We start from the raw sequence: 16,090 nt of genomic DNA on the forward strand, positions 1-16,090 counted from the left end.
ATGGAAACAAATCTGGAAATCGCCCAAACTGACAACACTGCACGTAACCATACAGTCAGCCTTTGGATAAGTTAACCTCATGAAAAAAAGAATGGGAGAAAGTAATCCAGTGTAACCATATATTTAGCCCCTAGAGGAGGTAGTGCATTACACATTTTCAAGGTTAGCAGGCCTATTGCAATGATATTGCAAACAAGGCCCATAAAACATAACTTTTCCCAGCTATAAAATAAAAGTTTCAGCCATTAGAGAGCATAAATAGATAATGAATGGTAGTAGGGGTTATTATTTTGGAGTCCCCCACTAACATAGTGTGGGGGTCCAGAGATGGTGTAGAAAGAAAGATCACATTGTGGTCAATGTTTTGAAGGTGGTGCCATTGTCCTAGGATCACCACAGGCTGAGTTATGAGCAAAAATGTTTCATAAAAGTAATACCCTGCAAAGCATTATGGAGCACGTTTCCGTACCACGAATATTTTAGTATGTTGATATGACTGTAATGCTTAGAACAGTCCCTAGAGAGCACCACAATGATAATAGCATTTGAAACAAACATGGTCATGTAACTATATACTTAGTATCTAGAGAGCATAACTACACAAAAACAAAATTGCACGAAATAATGCAGTGTAACCATATACTTAGCCCCTAGAATGCATAATGCATTACACATTTTAGAGATAGCAGGCCTATAGCAATGATATCACAAACAAAGCCCTTAAAACACAAGCTATTCCTGGCTGTTAAACAAAAGTTTCAGCCATGACAGCACTTAAAAAGACAGTTCATGGTGGAAGGGGTTATTATTTTGGAGTCCCCACTAACCTAGAGTGGGGACCTAGAGATGATGTAGACAGAAAGAGCATGTCATGCTGAACATTTTGTAGGTGGTACCATTGACTTGGGACCACCACCGGCTGTTATGAGCGAAAATGTTTTGTAAAAGAACACCCTGCAAACCATTATGGGGTGAGTTTACTGAGTGCAGTGAATATAGTAGTATTGGCTCTCCCGCTGGGCCGGGAGAGCTGCTTTAGCTTTGAGGATTTCTGTTTTACGTAAAGCATTTACCAATGTCAAGTGTTTTAAGGGGAAAGCCACAAGAAATGACTGATTAGGTAAGTGTGAAGAATATGACCAGCGTTCCAATACCGCTGATCAAGTTCACGCTGCTGTGCCTGTACATGCTGTGAGCGTCATGGCCGCCATGCAGCATGAAGGGGAGAGACAAAAGAAAAAAAAATAGTTTGCCCACGCTGAAGTATATCAGCAGTCGTGCAATACTCCTTGTAATAGTGACACTCTGCAAGGCGTGACAAAAACAGTCTCATGGCGGGACAAATGTGAAGCATTTATAAATGACATCAAGTGATTTTTGAAAGGCAAGCCCAGGACCAAATGAAAGTGATGGGCGTGAGACAAGTGTGGTTAAAAGCCCACAGTACTTTCAGCAGGTCAAAGTGTTTGCGCGCTTGACCTAAAAAGGGCATTTCAAAGGTAATGGCAGAAAGGAAGATACCTCCCCAAGGGTACAACATTCAGGGAATCTTCATCAAGACAGCACCAGGGTCACCAAGCATCAGGACAGCATCTGAGGAATGGAAGGATCTGTCAGGGACTGTTTAGGAGTGCCCAAAGTTCAAATATCCATCAGTATTTAAGAATTCACAAAGCATTCTGTTTTGTCAAAGGTATCGGTTCATGTCATGTTGAATGGGCATAATGCAATAGTAATTGATCACCACACTCCAAGTTAAAACAGTCCATTTCTTTCCCAGGTCTGTCATGGCAATATCTTTCATGTGTTTTACTCCACACACACATGAAACAATTGTATGTGATACCAGTCTGTGTTTCACAATGTTACATTCTCTCTGTACTTAATAGAGCGTATTACCAACTCGCTAAGCTTCTCATGAGAACATAACCTAAATGAAAGTTCACGTTAGGAAATGAATCGGCATTTCTAGCATGGTCACAAACTACAAGCTTCAACAGTCTACGCTCATCCTAGCACAAAAGAAAAAAAATAATGTATTTAATTCATACGTTTTGGTAAAACACATGTAATATGCACACTTATAAATTCAGCATTAATAACATTTCATTAATATGAATAATACATTTAATTTCAAACAAGAAAGTTTTGCTACTGCCTTTCATTAAGTACTACAGAGAATTGCATTTCTCTCACTTTTGCACATATTTTTAAAACAATAATCATTTGAAATTCAATATGGTTTCTATATGCAATGTTAGTCTATAGTCTAAACTACACATTGACATCTTTTATCCCTCTAACGTGTGCTTAAATTCAAATGCCACGTAGCTCAAACGCTGAAATACTAGCACATGCACATTTAAATTGCGTGTCAGTGCAGCTTTCTACGTTTAACTATTAAAGCTACGATTAACATAAAACATAAACTGTCCCATTCTGATGACCTTTGTGACACAAGGGGCTCTACTAAAGTTTAGCCTACATCAGGGCTTTTAACTTTTGATGTCCTGGGGACTGACCTACTATGGATTCTGAGAAAGCGGGCAAAGTAACTCTTCTGCACTTGACTCTCAGTACTAACGTGGTCGAGCAATCCAAGGCTCCCTCAGGAGTAAGGTGTGGATACAGGGGAGTAAAGACAGGCACACAACTCAAAATACGTCCAGCTGCAATAAATCATTGTCCAGCCAAATATTCAGTTTTATGGAAAAAAGAAAAAAATTCTAATACTACAACACAAAGGTAAACTATGACATTCACAAACAACTGTATAATCACCTGAGGTCAGGACTCTAGTGTTTCCTTGGCAGTTCCCTGTCCTACTTCCTTCTTGCTCACACATCCTCCTCGCTCTAGCCAGCAAGTTCCCCTGAGGCCAACTGGCCCAAAGTCAGTCTTACCCGGACCTCAAGGCTCAGAGGGTCCGGAGTTCCTGAGCACACCCGCCCTGCTGGCGTCAGAGCGGCAGCGGCTTGTCTAGGTGAGTTCACTGCACACGGCCAAGGCAAGATACAATCGCTGATCCAAGATCTACCTCCTTATTTAATGCTTAAAGAGGTATAAATCCCCACTGGCCTTATCTGCCAGGACAACCATTCAGGGTGCTCCACAGCAGTAATAACTGCAGGACTATACGATCTTTTCAGCTCCTCATCCACTGCCGCTTGAACACCCACTTGCAATTTCCAAACTCTAGCAGATACAGTTTTGGATTCCTACCGCAACTTTATGCAATGGACATAACTCTTTAAATAAACCAATGTATTCCTAAAAACTTCTGGAAATAACTTTTCTTAATACCCCAATGATGTTTCAAATTGCCTGATCTCCACCTGTGGGCAAGCATTAGGGTCTAATCAAACACCAAGATCTTTTTTGTGTGGCCAGCCTTTCTGTAACACATACACCTTGCCTGTAATAACCCTTCTTCCCAACTCAAAAGATGTGTCCAAAAATATAGCCATCTTTATAGTTTGACGCCATAACCACCTGGGTAAGCATCCATGGCTCTCACCTCCACATGACCCTTAACAAATTCTCAAATAATTGTCAATTTTAAACATGAATCAAACATAATCAGCAGTTACTTATTTCTAGTTTTCATTCACTTTTCAGGATTACTTTCGCAACTTACCAAATTGAAGAACAATTTCCTTGCACACCTCTTTTACCGCCAAGAGTTAGGAGATGACTCCCTGCAAAACTGTGTGTAGTGTCCTCTCCTGTGCATTTGTTGAACATGGGTATCAGAGTTGGACAATCTTTATTTCTGGTCATATATCCCTGTAAGCCACAGAGTTTGTCTTGAGAAAATGTTATCAACTTGAACAAAAGCATTCTAGAGTACCAGTCACCAACCAGCTAAATTTGATTATTTCTTCCAGGACAGTGTTTAAATATCAAGTATTGCCAAACTCCACACAATAAAATCTACGTAGCTCTCTGTTGTTGTAGTAGACCACCTCACTAGTACTCTCACATCTCTGACGCTGCATGAAACCCCTTGGCTGGGCGAGGAGATAAATAAATGGAAGTGGACCGCTCAAGACCACTCCGGAGAGAGTGTGTGGGTGCCCTTCATTGCATGAGTGCTGCAAGCCAGGCCAATCAGTACACGGGTGAGGAGGCCCAGCCGAACACCATGTTTGCCACCTCACTCCTGCACCAGCCACCACAGTGGAGAGAAGCGCTCCTGACACACCTGCAGCGCTGCCTGTTTGGTGTTTCCATTTGGGGCCCAGCACCTCCCACTGTACATCATGCACTTCTCCCCCTGTGCGGGAGCCCCTTACCTGGCTCAGAGGTTGGCAGAGCCGCTTTACTGCTGACTGCAGATGCTCCCACTGCTGCTGCTTGGCAGAGAAAGCAGCACCTCCGGGGAAGTGGCATTCACAGCAGGAGCCATGCACTGCCTTGCAGACCATGTAAGCAGACCTGCCCCTCGGCACTGCTCCTCTGGACTGACAACTACCCCATTGGTGTTGGGAAGGAGGGGAGCAGCATACAGCATGTGGGCAATGGGAAACAATAAGAGAAGAGAAAGGGTACAAAAGACTATGCCATAACCAAAGGAAATGGCAGACACTCACACTGACTGAAACACTGGCAAGCCCTGCCATCTTAAAAAGGAGGCTGTCACAACCCTGGTGCAACTGAATATGGTCAGATGGGCAATGAGAGAAACCATGCAGCAGGTGCCCGGTGAGGATTACCAATAATACAGCTTGACTCATGGCTGGAAAACAGCAGCAACCGCACCAGCAACTTCTACCAAAGCTCAACGGAACCAGTGTGCACACCTTCAGGACGACAATGCCACCATTTAATGAACTGGTTAACCCAGCAACAGCTTTGACCAGGTTGAGAATATGGCTAAAGTGCTTAAACAATTATGTCTGCGACACCCGTGAGACCAGCTGCATGGTCAAGCGGTCTTTTCTACTTCAGTACAGAACTACAAAGACTGTTCGCAAATCTCCCTGGCACTGAAGGAGAGGACAAGTATGATGTGGCCATGGCAGGGTTCAGTGCTCATTTTGATCCACAACTAAACCCTGACTAAACTAGACCTGCCAACAACAGGATAAAACCATCAACGACTTCCACCTGGGGCGGAGGGTGCTTGCCAGCATGTGTGTTGACAACGACCAGTCAAAAGAAGTGCATGCCCAGCTCATCCAAGTTTGCCACTCCTCAGTTCTGCAACTCCTCATCATGCAACACCTTGGGATCAAGCTCAAGGACATTCTCATGCTAACCAGATCCCATCAGGTTTCACACAGTCACTCAGAGGAAATGGACATGGCACTAGTAATATATACTTACGCAGGCACAACTGCTGTTGGCTCGGATCATTGAGGGTGGAGCGGAAGACCTGAGATACAAGGAGGTGCACTAAGTTTCATGTCACCAAAGAAGGAACAGGCACACTTCTAAAAGTCCTTCCCCCACCTGTATACTGGCTTTGGATGCCTGAAGAACACAAGATCAAGCTGCACATTGACCTGGCTGTGTGCCCCACTGCAATCAGGCACCAGTGGATACCATTCCACCTCTGCCTGCTCGTTGAGAAGGCACTCCTGAAGCTAGAGTGATCAAGAAAGTGCTAGGGCCCACGTCATGGGTATCCCTCATGGTTGTGGCCCTGAGACCCAAGCAACCCAGCGCCATACACCTATGTGTCGACATGAGACTCCCCAACAAGGCCATCTAGAGGGAACAGCACTAGATTCCAACCATATATGACATAATTACAGACTTGAACAGAGCCAAGTGGTTTTCGAAGCACAATCTCAATGCTGGATACCACAAGTTGGAGCTCAATCATACGAACTGGTATTTAACCACTTTCTCTACTCATTTGGAGCTACAGAACTTCACCTGCCTTAACTTCTGCATCTCCTCAGCTGCCAAAGCATTTCAAAATACCATCATGAAGATGCTCTGTGGGCTGGAAGGTGTGCTAAACATAAGCAATAATATTCTAATTTTCCCAGCGACACTCCAGGAGCCCAATTTCCCGATTGAGAGCCGCCCTGGAGAGGCTAAGCAGACATGGTTTAATTCTGCACAGACAGAAGTGTTCATTCTATGAGACTTCCATCGAGTTCTTTGGATTCATGTTCTCAAAGGATGGCCTGTGAGTCGAGCCGAAGGAGGCCGGCACCATGCAGAATGCCGCCCTTTCCCAGTCACAGACAGAAGTCGGGAGTTTCCTGGTGATGGCCACGTAATATGGACAACTCATATCTGGCACTGCCACTCTGTCAGAACCCCTTAAGGTACTCATGAAAGGCAACAAATTGAGGACATGGAATGCTGAGGAAGGAGCAGCATTCCAAGTGTTGTAAAATGCTCTACTCAAGGACACCTCCATACTTTAATCCTAGGTGAAAGACAGAATTTATAATGGAAGCCAGCCTGGTCAGACTAGGGCAGTGCTGGCTCAGGTGAATTCCCACAGAGAGTGGGTACCCATCACCTATGAGAATCGAGCACTGACTGTCTCTGAAACAAGCTAAGTGCAGATCGAGTGGGAAGCCCTGGTGATTAAGTGTGAATGCCAACACTTCCAATTATACTTGTTTGGACAAGAGTTCTGAGTGATCACCCAACACATATCCTTGGTTTTCCTCTTTCCTGGCACGTCCAGGAATCTACCACCATGACTGAGAGGTAGATGGTACAGCTGCAACTCTACGTCATTGAAGTGGTCTACAGGACGGGGCCTTGAAAACCCAACAAGCAACATTTTGCATCACCCACAACCCATGGCGAAGGGGGCTAGCAAGGAAGCCAAATAGGTTGACTATTTTGTCAACAGCATAGTGCACAGTTCATGCCCAAACAGCTTCACCTCACAGGAGATCGCAGAACAAAATAAACATGAATCTAGGTGGACAGATCAGACAGCTTTTGTTATCAACAAGAACACTCTAATTGTTATTGGCCGTATTATTGCCATCCTACTTATGTGATTTCATAACATTTTTTAATCTGGATGTTGCTTTTTATGCACTCATGCACTATTAACACTTGATGATGCAAAATGTGTTGTTTATCATAAATGCAAAATTAGTTGCTAGTACTAATATCAAAAATCATATATCATCAATGCTGCACAATCTTTGCATGGACGTGATTCCAAATTGTGACGGTCATTCCCAAATTTTCAATTCTGAGCCATCAAGAGCTAGTCCGCTCAAGATTAACACTGGGTAAAAAGTTTCTGTATCCAACATCACTATTGGAAGCTATAGTCCACAAACCAATTGTTTTTTCTGGATCTCTGCAGCAGACTACTTATGATATGTATAGTCAGGGCATGTCGGCCTATTTATTCAAGACCTCCTCAAAATGAAACACAGGTATGTACAAGCACTTTACAAACAAATTTTTTTAAAACCTTATCAAAGGGTCTATGCAACCTAGTCTGTAAACATAATATGACACATGGTGAAATTACTTGTAGGTGCATACCACCTCTACATGATCAGCAAGAAGTCTTGAACTTCAAAAGTCAAAAATACCCCTAGGTGTATTACATTGGAGAGGCCATGATGCAATGCATTATTAAAGGGAGAACTATTAGTGCTCTTGGGACAGAGGCAACATGAATAACCATGCATAAAACACTTGGGAGCCCTGAGATCACAATTCAAAAAGAAGGGCAAAAAGTAAGCCACACCAAGTAATGCAAAGTCTCACAAACTGATGTGAGTCAAAGCTAGTGAGCACAATGGGTATCCAACAAAACCAAGGGATGGCGTCATCTTATTAAATATCAGCATATCAACATGGCGGGAACGTGAGTTACAGTTACCTTGGGGCAAGAGTATAGGTATTTGAGACAACTATAGCAGGTACATTTCTATGGTTTTGTACGTTTAAAACGTGAGCCATACTATAACGTCCCTGTAATCTTTGTTTTTTTAAGTGAAGATAGATAGATAGATAGATAGATAGATAGAACGAACGAGGGTCAAATGTTTCATGCCACTTAGCGCTCCTTACAACAAATAATTCCAAATATAAATATTTACATAACTTGGGGCTTTTCCCTTCCCCGTCTCAATTTTAGCCATTGTACATAAAAGAAAGACGGAGGGGCTTTCCCCCTTATATCTCGCCCAAAAACATTTTTTTAAATCAAATGCTTACTCTCGAGGTGACAAGCAATGCGGGCTTTTCCGAATGTTCTCTCATCCTTTCTCTCCTCCAATCTGCTATCAACCAAAAACGGTATACACTTCTGGGCGGCTGGGGGATTTCCAAAGTTACCCCTGCAAAACCCATAACAATAGAGGTGGGCTGATCCCGTGCGTTTCCCCATTTTCAGCCAAAGGAAACTTAAACTTGAGAATCACTTAAATTTCACACCGTTGTCTGTAACCAATTCAGTCGATCACAGTCAACAAAAGAAAACTGCCCCTGCGTTCAACGTCACAAAGGGCCGCGGGAACAGTTAAATACCCGGAAAACACAACTGCAGCTTTGCGGCTAACTGCCCTGCCAGGAGCTGGAGGTCAGGTTGGGCCACACGAAACTAACATTCTCCAAATTCAGGGTGTTGTTTTTAACCAGGAAGATCCCCGGAAAGATATTTTACTAATCACATTAGAGAGATTTCAGAATAAAGGGGAGGACTGCCGAGTGCGATGAAAGGCAAGCACGGGGATGATACAGAATGGAGATAGGGCTGCAAACGCTCGGCCGGTGATCAAGGCAACTGCGCTTGATAGTTTACTTGGCTTAAACAGTGCTTAATTTGTGCTTGTTGTTTACGGTGTGCGTAGCACCCGCACTTATTTTTGAGGGCCGGCACTTTTTTTTATGCCTTAAGCATTTACTGCGAACAAAAGACACGTATGGGAAAGAGGGAGAAAGGAGAAAAAACGAAAAAGCGTCACAAAAGGAGAAATCAGACAGGTGCAAGAGTGAGCTGAAGGGGCAAGGAGTGAGATCCCATTAGAGCCATTATTTAAATTCAAAGGGATTTTATTGGGATGGTGACCAGATATGCTACACATGCCATAAGAGGCCAATGAGTGAATGGGTTTGGAGACTGGAATTCTATGTCAGGACCGGAGGCTTCGGATTATGTTTACCCTTTACTTCACTGACAAAATAGCAGCCAATAAGAAACAACATAACTTAAAACTAACATTCCCATGATGCAAAGTCCACCAATCACTACACACTTAGAGCCCAAAAATAATAGCCTGTGTGTCATAGTCCTTCCTCTTTCTTTGCTGCTCCAGTAGCCAGTTAAGTGACGCGTGCAAATGTGCTTGATTTGTATGTGATTTATGGTGTTTTAATACATGAGCGCGAGCGCGATTGCAAGCGCTTCTGTTGTCTAACTATTTACATGTTATAGGAGCTTCGACTCCTTTATTTACAGAATTATTCATTTTTTATCTTTTTTTTTTTTTGCCGGCGTGGAGTGGGAGCAGGCCGTTTCTGTGAGCGTGTGCTCACGGTGAAGAGGACACTGTCCTCTTTCTATGCCCATTGACGTGCACGCGCGGTGAGCGGATCGGAGGTTTTTCCTACCGGCTTTCGGCGCGTGTGCCTCGGAGGGCATTTATTCCCAAAACAACCAAGTTACACGGCCGTTTACCGCTCGACGGGGCTGCAAAAATACCAGAGAGCTTTGCTCAGGGGGCATTTTTTAAATTACATTCCTGTAATTCTAACCAGAAAGTTACTTGGAAAGCAGGTGGATCCCTCCACATAAAAATAACCGGCTATACAGCTTGATAGCTGTATTTAAAGGACTATATTAATCACCTGCTCAGGGTTTTTTGCCCCCCCCCTGTTAACTCCTCCAATACCTTGGAAGTCTAGTATGGCGTACTACGCCAATGATGTAGAGCAGTATGAAGAACTGCAAGAGATGCCCGTAGAGCATCAAATGGAGGAAAGACTTGTGGAGGCACTAGGGCATCACGTGCAAGACTCAGTGAATTGGGCACTAATTCAGGCCCTGAAACCTTTTACCCAACCATTGACAAATTTTGCCAAAACAGAGTTTTTAAATGAAAGTAGTCAACAACCTCGCCTACAATCTGGTGAACCCAAAGAGACTGTGGGTCTTCCCCTGCAACGCTCAGGTGGCAGTTCTCCTGCAGAGATTTTGGCGCAAATGGCAACCTCTGTGTTACGTGACCATGCTTATGGAGGTTTTCCCACTCCTCAAGATACGTCCTCTAACTTTCTGCAATCCTCTCAATCTAGTTATCAGGACCCTTCTTCCTCTAAATCAGACTCAGAGGATTTGCAATCAGAACCCCTGCCGCGCAAAAAACAATGCAAGACGCGGCATTCTATGTCTGAGATTAATCCTCCAGCGGGCAAAAATCTCTTATTCTCACCCGAGGATATTATCCATCCACGCTCCACTGAATGGGTTCCTAATCAGGAAGTTGCCAACTACGTCCAAGACGGGCTACGTAAAAGTTTCAAGATGGAGGTGCACAACACACTGAGGTCAGAATGCCCTCGCCCCTCCCTTCTCGGTAAGGTGGCGGAAACGCCCGAGCTGGACCCCAGCATGGCAACCTTTCTCCGGAAATTCGCCAAAGACCCAAAGAAAGGTCTAGATCGTGCCTGGAAAGGCTGCCAGGACAAATTACTTGACGTCTCCGGTCCCTTAACAAAAATCTTGGATCTGGCCATCCAATCTAAAGAATCTGATACTCCTTTCGATACGGAAGCCGTGTTACAATGGGCTCAGAGGGCAATCTGTCTGCTTGGCAACGCCAACTGCACCATGTCAACTAAGCGTAGACGATCTTTCCTCATTCGTTTGGATCCTAAGCTAGCAGAATTGGTCAATAATGAAGCGGGCTCATCGGCCAATGGCACTAGGGCATCACGTGCAAGACTCCGTGAATTGGGCACTAATTCAGGCCCTGAAATCTTTTACCCAACCATTGACAAATTTTGCCAAAACAGAGTTTTTAGGCGAAAGTAGTCAACAACCTCGCCTACAATCTGGTGAACCCAAAGAGACTGTGGGTCTTCCCCTGCAACGCTCAGGTGGCAGTTCTCCTGCAGAAATTTTGCCGCAAATGGCAACCTCTGTGTTACGTGACCATGCTTATGGAGGTTTTCCCCCTCCTCAAGATACGTCCTCTAACTTTCTGCAATCCTTTCAATCTAGTTATCAGGACCCTTCTTCCTCTAAATCAGATGCAGAGGATTCGCAATCAGACCCCCTGCGGCGCAAAAAACAACGCAAGACGCGGCATTCTATGTCTGAGATTAATCCTCCAGCGGGCAAAAATCTCTTATTCTCACCCGAGGATATTATCCATCCACGCTCCACTGAATGGGTTCCTAATCAGGAAGTTGCCAACTACGTCCAAGACGGGCTACGTAAAAGCTTCAAGATGGAGGTGCACAACACACTGAGGTCAGAATGCCCTCGCCCCTCCCTTCTCGGTAAGGTGGCGGAAACGCCCGAGCTGGACCCCAGCATGGCGACCTTTCTCCGGAAATTCGCCAAAGACCCAAAGAAAGGTCTAGATCGTGCCTGGAAAGGCTGCCAGGACAAATTACTTGACGTCTCCGGTCCCTTAACAAAAATCTTGGATCTGGCCATCCAATCTAAAGAATCTGATACTCCTTTGGATATGGAAGCTGTGTTACAATGGGCTCAGAGGGCAATCTGTCTGCTTGGCAATGCCAACTGCACCATGTCAACTGAGCGTAGACGATCTTTCCTCATTCGTTTGGATCCTAAGCTAGCAGAATTGGTCAATAATGAAGCGGGCTCGTCGGCCAATGGTATGCTCTTTGTAGATACATTTATTTCCAATTTGAGCAAATATGTAGCTACTTTCACAGCCCTAGACAAAGCCCAATCCAACATTAAAAAGGTGTTCAATAACGCCCTTTCTATCCGGGCCAGGCGCTTCAGAGGCCGAGCGTCAGGCCTAAGATACCAGGCTTCCAAATACGCCTCTCAGGGTAATCGAAGTGGTTCTTCAGACCAGCACAATTTCTACCCCAACCGCTACAGAGGACGTGGTCACTCCTCCAGAGGTTATCGCGGAGATAACTCCAACCAAGACACCTCAAATTTCAGGTGAGAATTATCCCTCCTTCGGAGGTCGTTTTGGGGGGCAGGATACAGTTTTTTCTCCCAGCCTGGAAGTTAATTACACAAGATCCTTGGGTTCTACAAACAGTTCAAGGTTTCCAATTAGAATTTTACGCCTCCCCGATTCAAGAGAATCCTCCTATGCCTCTCCTTTTTTCCCTCGCAGATCGCGAGTTCATAGAAGAAGAGATATTTTCTCTCATTCAAAAAGGGGCTATAATACACACTTCTCCTCATCCACGAGGGTTCGCCAGCACAATCTTCTTAGTCCAAAAGAAGGGCGGCAGTTCCAGGTTGGTCCTAAATCTCAAACATTTCAATTCTTGGATGGTATATCGCCATTTCAAGATGGAAGGCACCCACCTCCTCAGAGACCTCTTAGAGGACAAGGACTGGATGGTGCGTCTGGATCTCAAAGACGCTTACCTCTCAGTTCCAATTTTTGCCCCTCACAAACGTTTCTGCAATTCCAATGGGGTCCCCATTGGTTCGAGTTCAAAGTCCTTACCCTTGGTCTATCCTCAGCTCCTTGGTGTTTCACCAAACGTCTGCGCCCAGTCGTCCAGTTCTTAAGGGAACAAGGAGTGCGTCTGATTATTTACCTGGACGACATCCTTATTATGGCTCAAGACAAACAGCTTGTACTGACTCATATAAATTGGACAATAAAATTGCTACAGGATGTCAGGTTTGTTATCAATTCCGAGAAGTCTTGTTTAATCCCAGCTCAGAATATAGAATTCTTAGGTTTTCTAATAGATTCTATGAAGGCCTTGCTAATTCTTCCGATCAACAAATGGAATTTGATCAAGAAAGAATTGAGGAGAGCGCTTGCCTCTCCGACTATATCATTGAGGACCCTAGCTTGCCTAATAGGGCTTTTGGCATCGTCCATTCAGGCGATTTTTCCGGGCCCTCTACATTACAGGGCCCTTCAGAGGTTGAAGATTCTCCACCTTCAAAAGGGTCTTCAATACTCAGAGTTAGTTCCCCTGTCGGAGGAAGCCAAGACAGAGATGTCATGGTGGCTATCTCATATGGATGCATGGAATGGCAGAGCGATCTTTCCTTCCAGTCCAGACGTGGTAATAGAATCAGATGCCTGCCGATGGGGCTGGGGGGGCACGTTGTGGCCCAGTGGAAACGGGGGGACGGTGGTACCCTGGGAGAACTGACATACCATATCAATTGCCTAGAACTCCTTGCAGGAGCTTTTGCCATGAGATCTTTTGCCCCTCGCCGAGCTCATTGTTGTATCCTTCTGCGGATGGACAATGTTTCCGCGGTCAGATACATCATTCGTTTGGGGGGGACCAGATCTCGTCTCCTAGCGGAGATAGCGAAGGAATTCTGGCATTATTGCCTCAGTCAGACATTTTGGTGGTAGCGGAATACATTCCAGGCAGTGTCAACACGACAGTGGATTGGAACTCTCGCTTCCTTCGAGATGGCAGCGACTGGAGGCTCAATCCATGGATATTTCAAGCACTCCAATTACGTTGGGGGACATGTCTGATGGATTTATTTGCCTCCCGATTGAACAGTCAAGTTCCTTGTTTTTTCAGCTGGAAACCAGACCCTCAGGCGAAGGGGACGGATGCTTTCCTACAGCTGTGGCCGAGGGAACTCCTCTATGCTTTCCCTCCCTTCGTGATGATTCCTCGCATCCTGGCACAAGTTTGTCGCCAACGTTCGGAAGTCATTCTGATAACTCCGTTTTGGAGTGCTCAGCCTTGGTTCCCTTCTGCGATGATTCTGTCTTGCGACTTTCCGGTGAAGATTCCATTGTCTGTGAACCTTCTCAAGGATCCGTTGAACAACTTTCACCCACTAATTCTGCAGGGATTGTTAACCCTAATGGCATGGAGACTTTCAGGCGACGATGGCAAGTGCCTGGAGTTTCGGAATCAGCAATGTTTTTCTTATCCCAATCTTAGGCCCCTTCCACGCAGAAAAGATATGAGCAAGCCTGGAGGAAGTGGATTCGTTGGTGCAATACAAGGAGTGTGGATCCCCTGGGGTCAGAGATTCATGTCATAGCCAATTTCCTTTCTGAATTGGCCTCCCAGGGTTTGGCATATAGGACAATTAATAATTGTCACTCCGCCCTTTCTGCTGGGCATCCTCACATCCAGGGGAAACCAGTAGGTGAACACCCTTTGATTTGTAAATTGCTTAGAGGTATCCGTATGGTTAAACCCCCTCAACCGAAATATACTTCTTTGTGGGACGTCAACATTATTTTACGTTTCCTTAGAAATTGGCCGGATAATGAAGGTTTATCTTGCAAACAATTATCGGCAGAATTGACAATGTTACTATGTCTGCTTTCTTGCAGAAGAGTCTCAGATGTTAAAGCTCTGGATTTATCAGGTAGAGTATTTACTCCGGAAGGAGTATCTTTCTCCATTACTAGACGAACAAAAACATCATCGAAATGTATTTCTTATCCCTCTTTTCCACATAATAGGAAGCTTTGTGTGGTTCAATGTTTGAAAGTATACGAAGATTGCACACGAGAATTCAGACAAAATGTTTTTGGTCAATTATTGATTTCTTTACAAAAACCTTTTCGTCCAGTCACTGCAACAACCTTGGCTCATTGGGTCAAATGGTTATTAGCCGAAGCAGGTATTGATAGAAGTGTATTTGGAGCTCATTCTGTTAGAGGAGCTATGGCTTCAAAAGCCTTTGCTACTGGAGCCAGATTAGAGGATATTATGGCTGCAGCTGATTGGTCAAATGATTCCACTTTTAAGGTATTCTATCACAAACCCATTGTTGATGTAGTGTCAGAAGTGGTAAATAGACTTTAAACTAGCATAATCCGAAGCCTCCGGTCTTGACATGGAATAAAAAACTTTCTAGCTATTGCGTCAAGAATTTTAGATTCTATTAAGGACATGGAGGCGAGGATTATCCCACACATGAATCTTTATTTTGAATATTATAAGTATTTATAATCAATTTATGGTATATGTATCAACCATATTAAATTGCTGACCCTCACTTTAGTGTACTTGGATATTAGTTTATGCTTTTATATTTACAGGATCTTCTAACACGAATACGTAAAGGTCATCTTTGCATCAAGGTTGGATTCCAGTTCTTTCCTAGTTGAAGTGAAGTGTTGGTCCCTCACGTTCGAGGAGTTCGTTCTGACGCGGCGATCTAATTCAACGACAGGTTGGATTCGCAAAGAAAGAGGAAAGACTATGACACACAGGCCATTTATGGGCTCTAAGTGTGTAGTGATTGGTGGACTTGGCATCATGGGAATGTTAGTTTTAAGTTATGTTGTTTCTTATTGGCTGCTGTTTTGTCAGTGAAGTAAAGAGTAAGCATAATCCTCGCCTCCATGTCCTTAATAGAATCTAAAATTCTTGACGCAATAGCTAGAACATTTTTAATCCTCCTTCACCTGTCACAGCAGGGTTGTTTCCTTGTATGGGGGAGGGAGCAAGTGAGGCAGGGTTGTGGATGACTTCAGCCTTTGGTAACCTCAATATGGGCCCTTTGGCAAACTCTAGAGTCTGCATGCCTCATGCAAAATACACTCCCTTACGTGGCTTGTACGTGAAACACGATCAAAGTAATCAACATTTTTAAGGCCTTCGGAACAGAGAGAGTGCGTATTTTTGTCAGTGTGGGCATGTAAAAATCGCAGGTGAAATTCCACAGATGCATCACAACAGACTTAAATCACTTGTTCCCAGCAATTTACTACAGAATACACTTTTTAGGGGGATGTAACACCTCCCAACCCCCACCCCCACACACACGCACCCCTCAAACCCCCCCCCCCCCAGCTTCACCTCCTTAAGCAGTAATGAGAACACCTCCTGTGAGCCTCACTTGGGATCACTTGTCGGTCAAGCATGGGTGGGAGATTGCGATAATGGGAGGTAAGGGGGTCGCCCGACCTTCTAGAATGTTCGCTCTATTCTTCCCAGCTCAGCACTTTGGTCCCTGGCACTA

At 44.5% G+C, this 16,090-nt stretch overlaps 2 long non-coding RNA genes across 2 annotated transcripts; one reads left to right on the plus strand and one right to left on the minus strand.

Annotated features, from left to right (window-relative positions):
- Positions 1-1,569: 1,569 nt before the first annotated feature.
- Positions 1,570-8,417, minus strand: LOC138283240 (uncharacterized). The gene is made up of 3 exons (XR_011201146.1): positions 8,164-8,417; positions 3,638-3,786; positions 1,570-1,593 (listed from the first exon to the last, which is right to left on the minus strand). It is a non-coding gene; the product is annotated as an uncharacterized lncRNA (long non-coding RNA).
- Positions 8,418-9,065: 648 nt separating this feature from the next.
- On the plus strand, positions 9,066-15,459 carry LOC138284390 (uncharacterized). The gene is made up of 2 exons (XR_011201391.1): positions 9,066-9,300; positions 15,165-15,459. It is a non-coding gene; the product is annotated as an uncharacterized lncRNA (long non-coding RNA).
- The last annotated feature ends 631 nt before the right edge of the window (positions 15,460-16,090 follow it).

This window comes from Pleurodeles waltl, chromosome 3_1 (genome assembly GCF_031143425.1).
Source record: "Pleurodeles waltl isolate 20211129_DDA chromosome 3_1, aPleWal1.hap1.20221129, whole genome shotgun sequence".
Lineage (NCBI taxonomy): Eukaryota > Metazoa > Chordata > Amphibia > Caudata > Salamandridae > Pleurodeles > Pleurodeles waltl.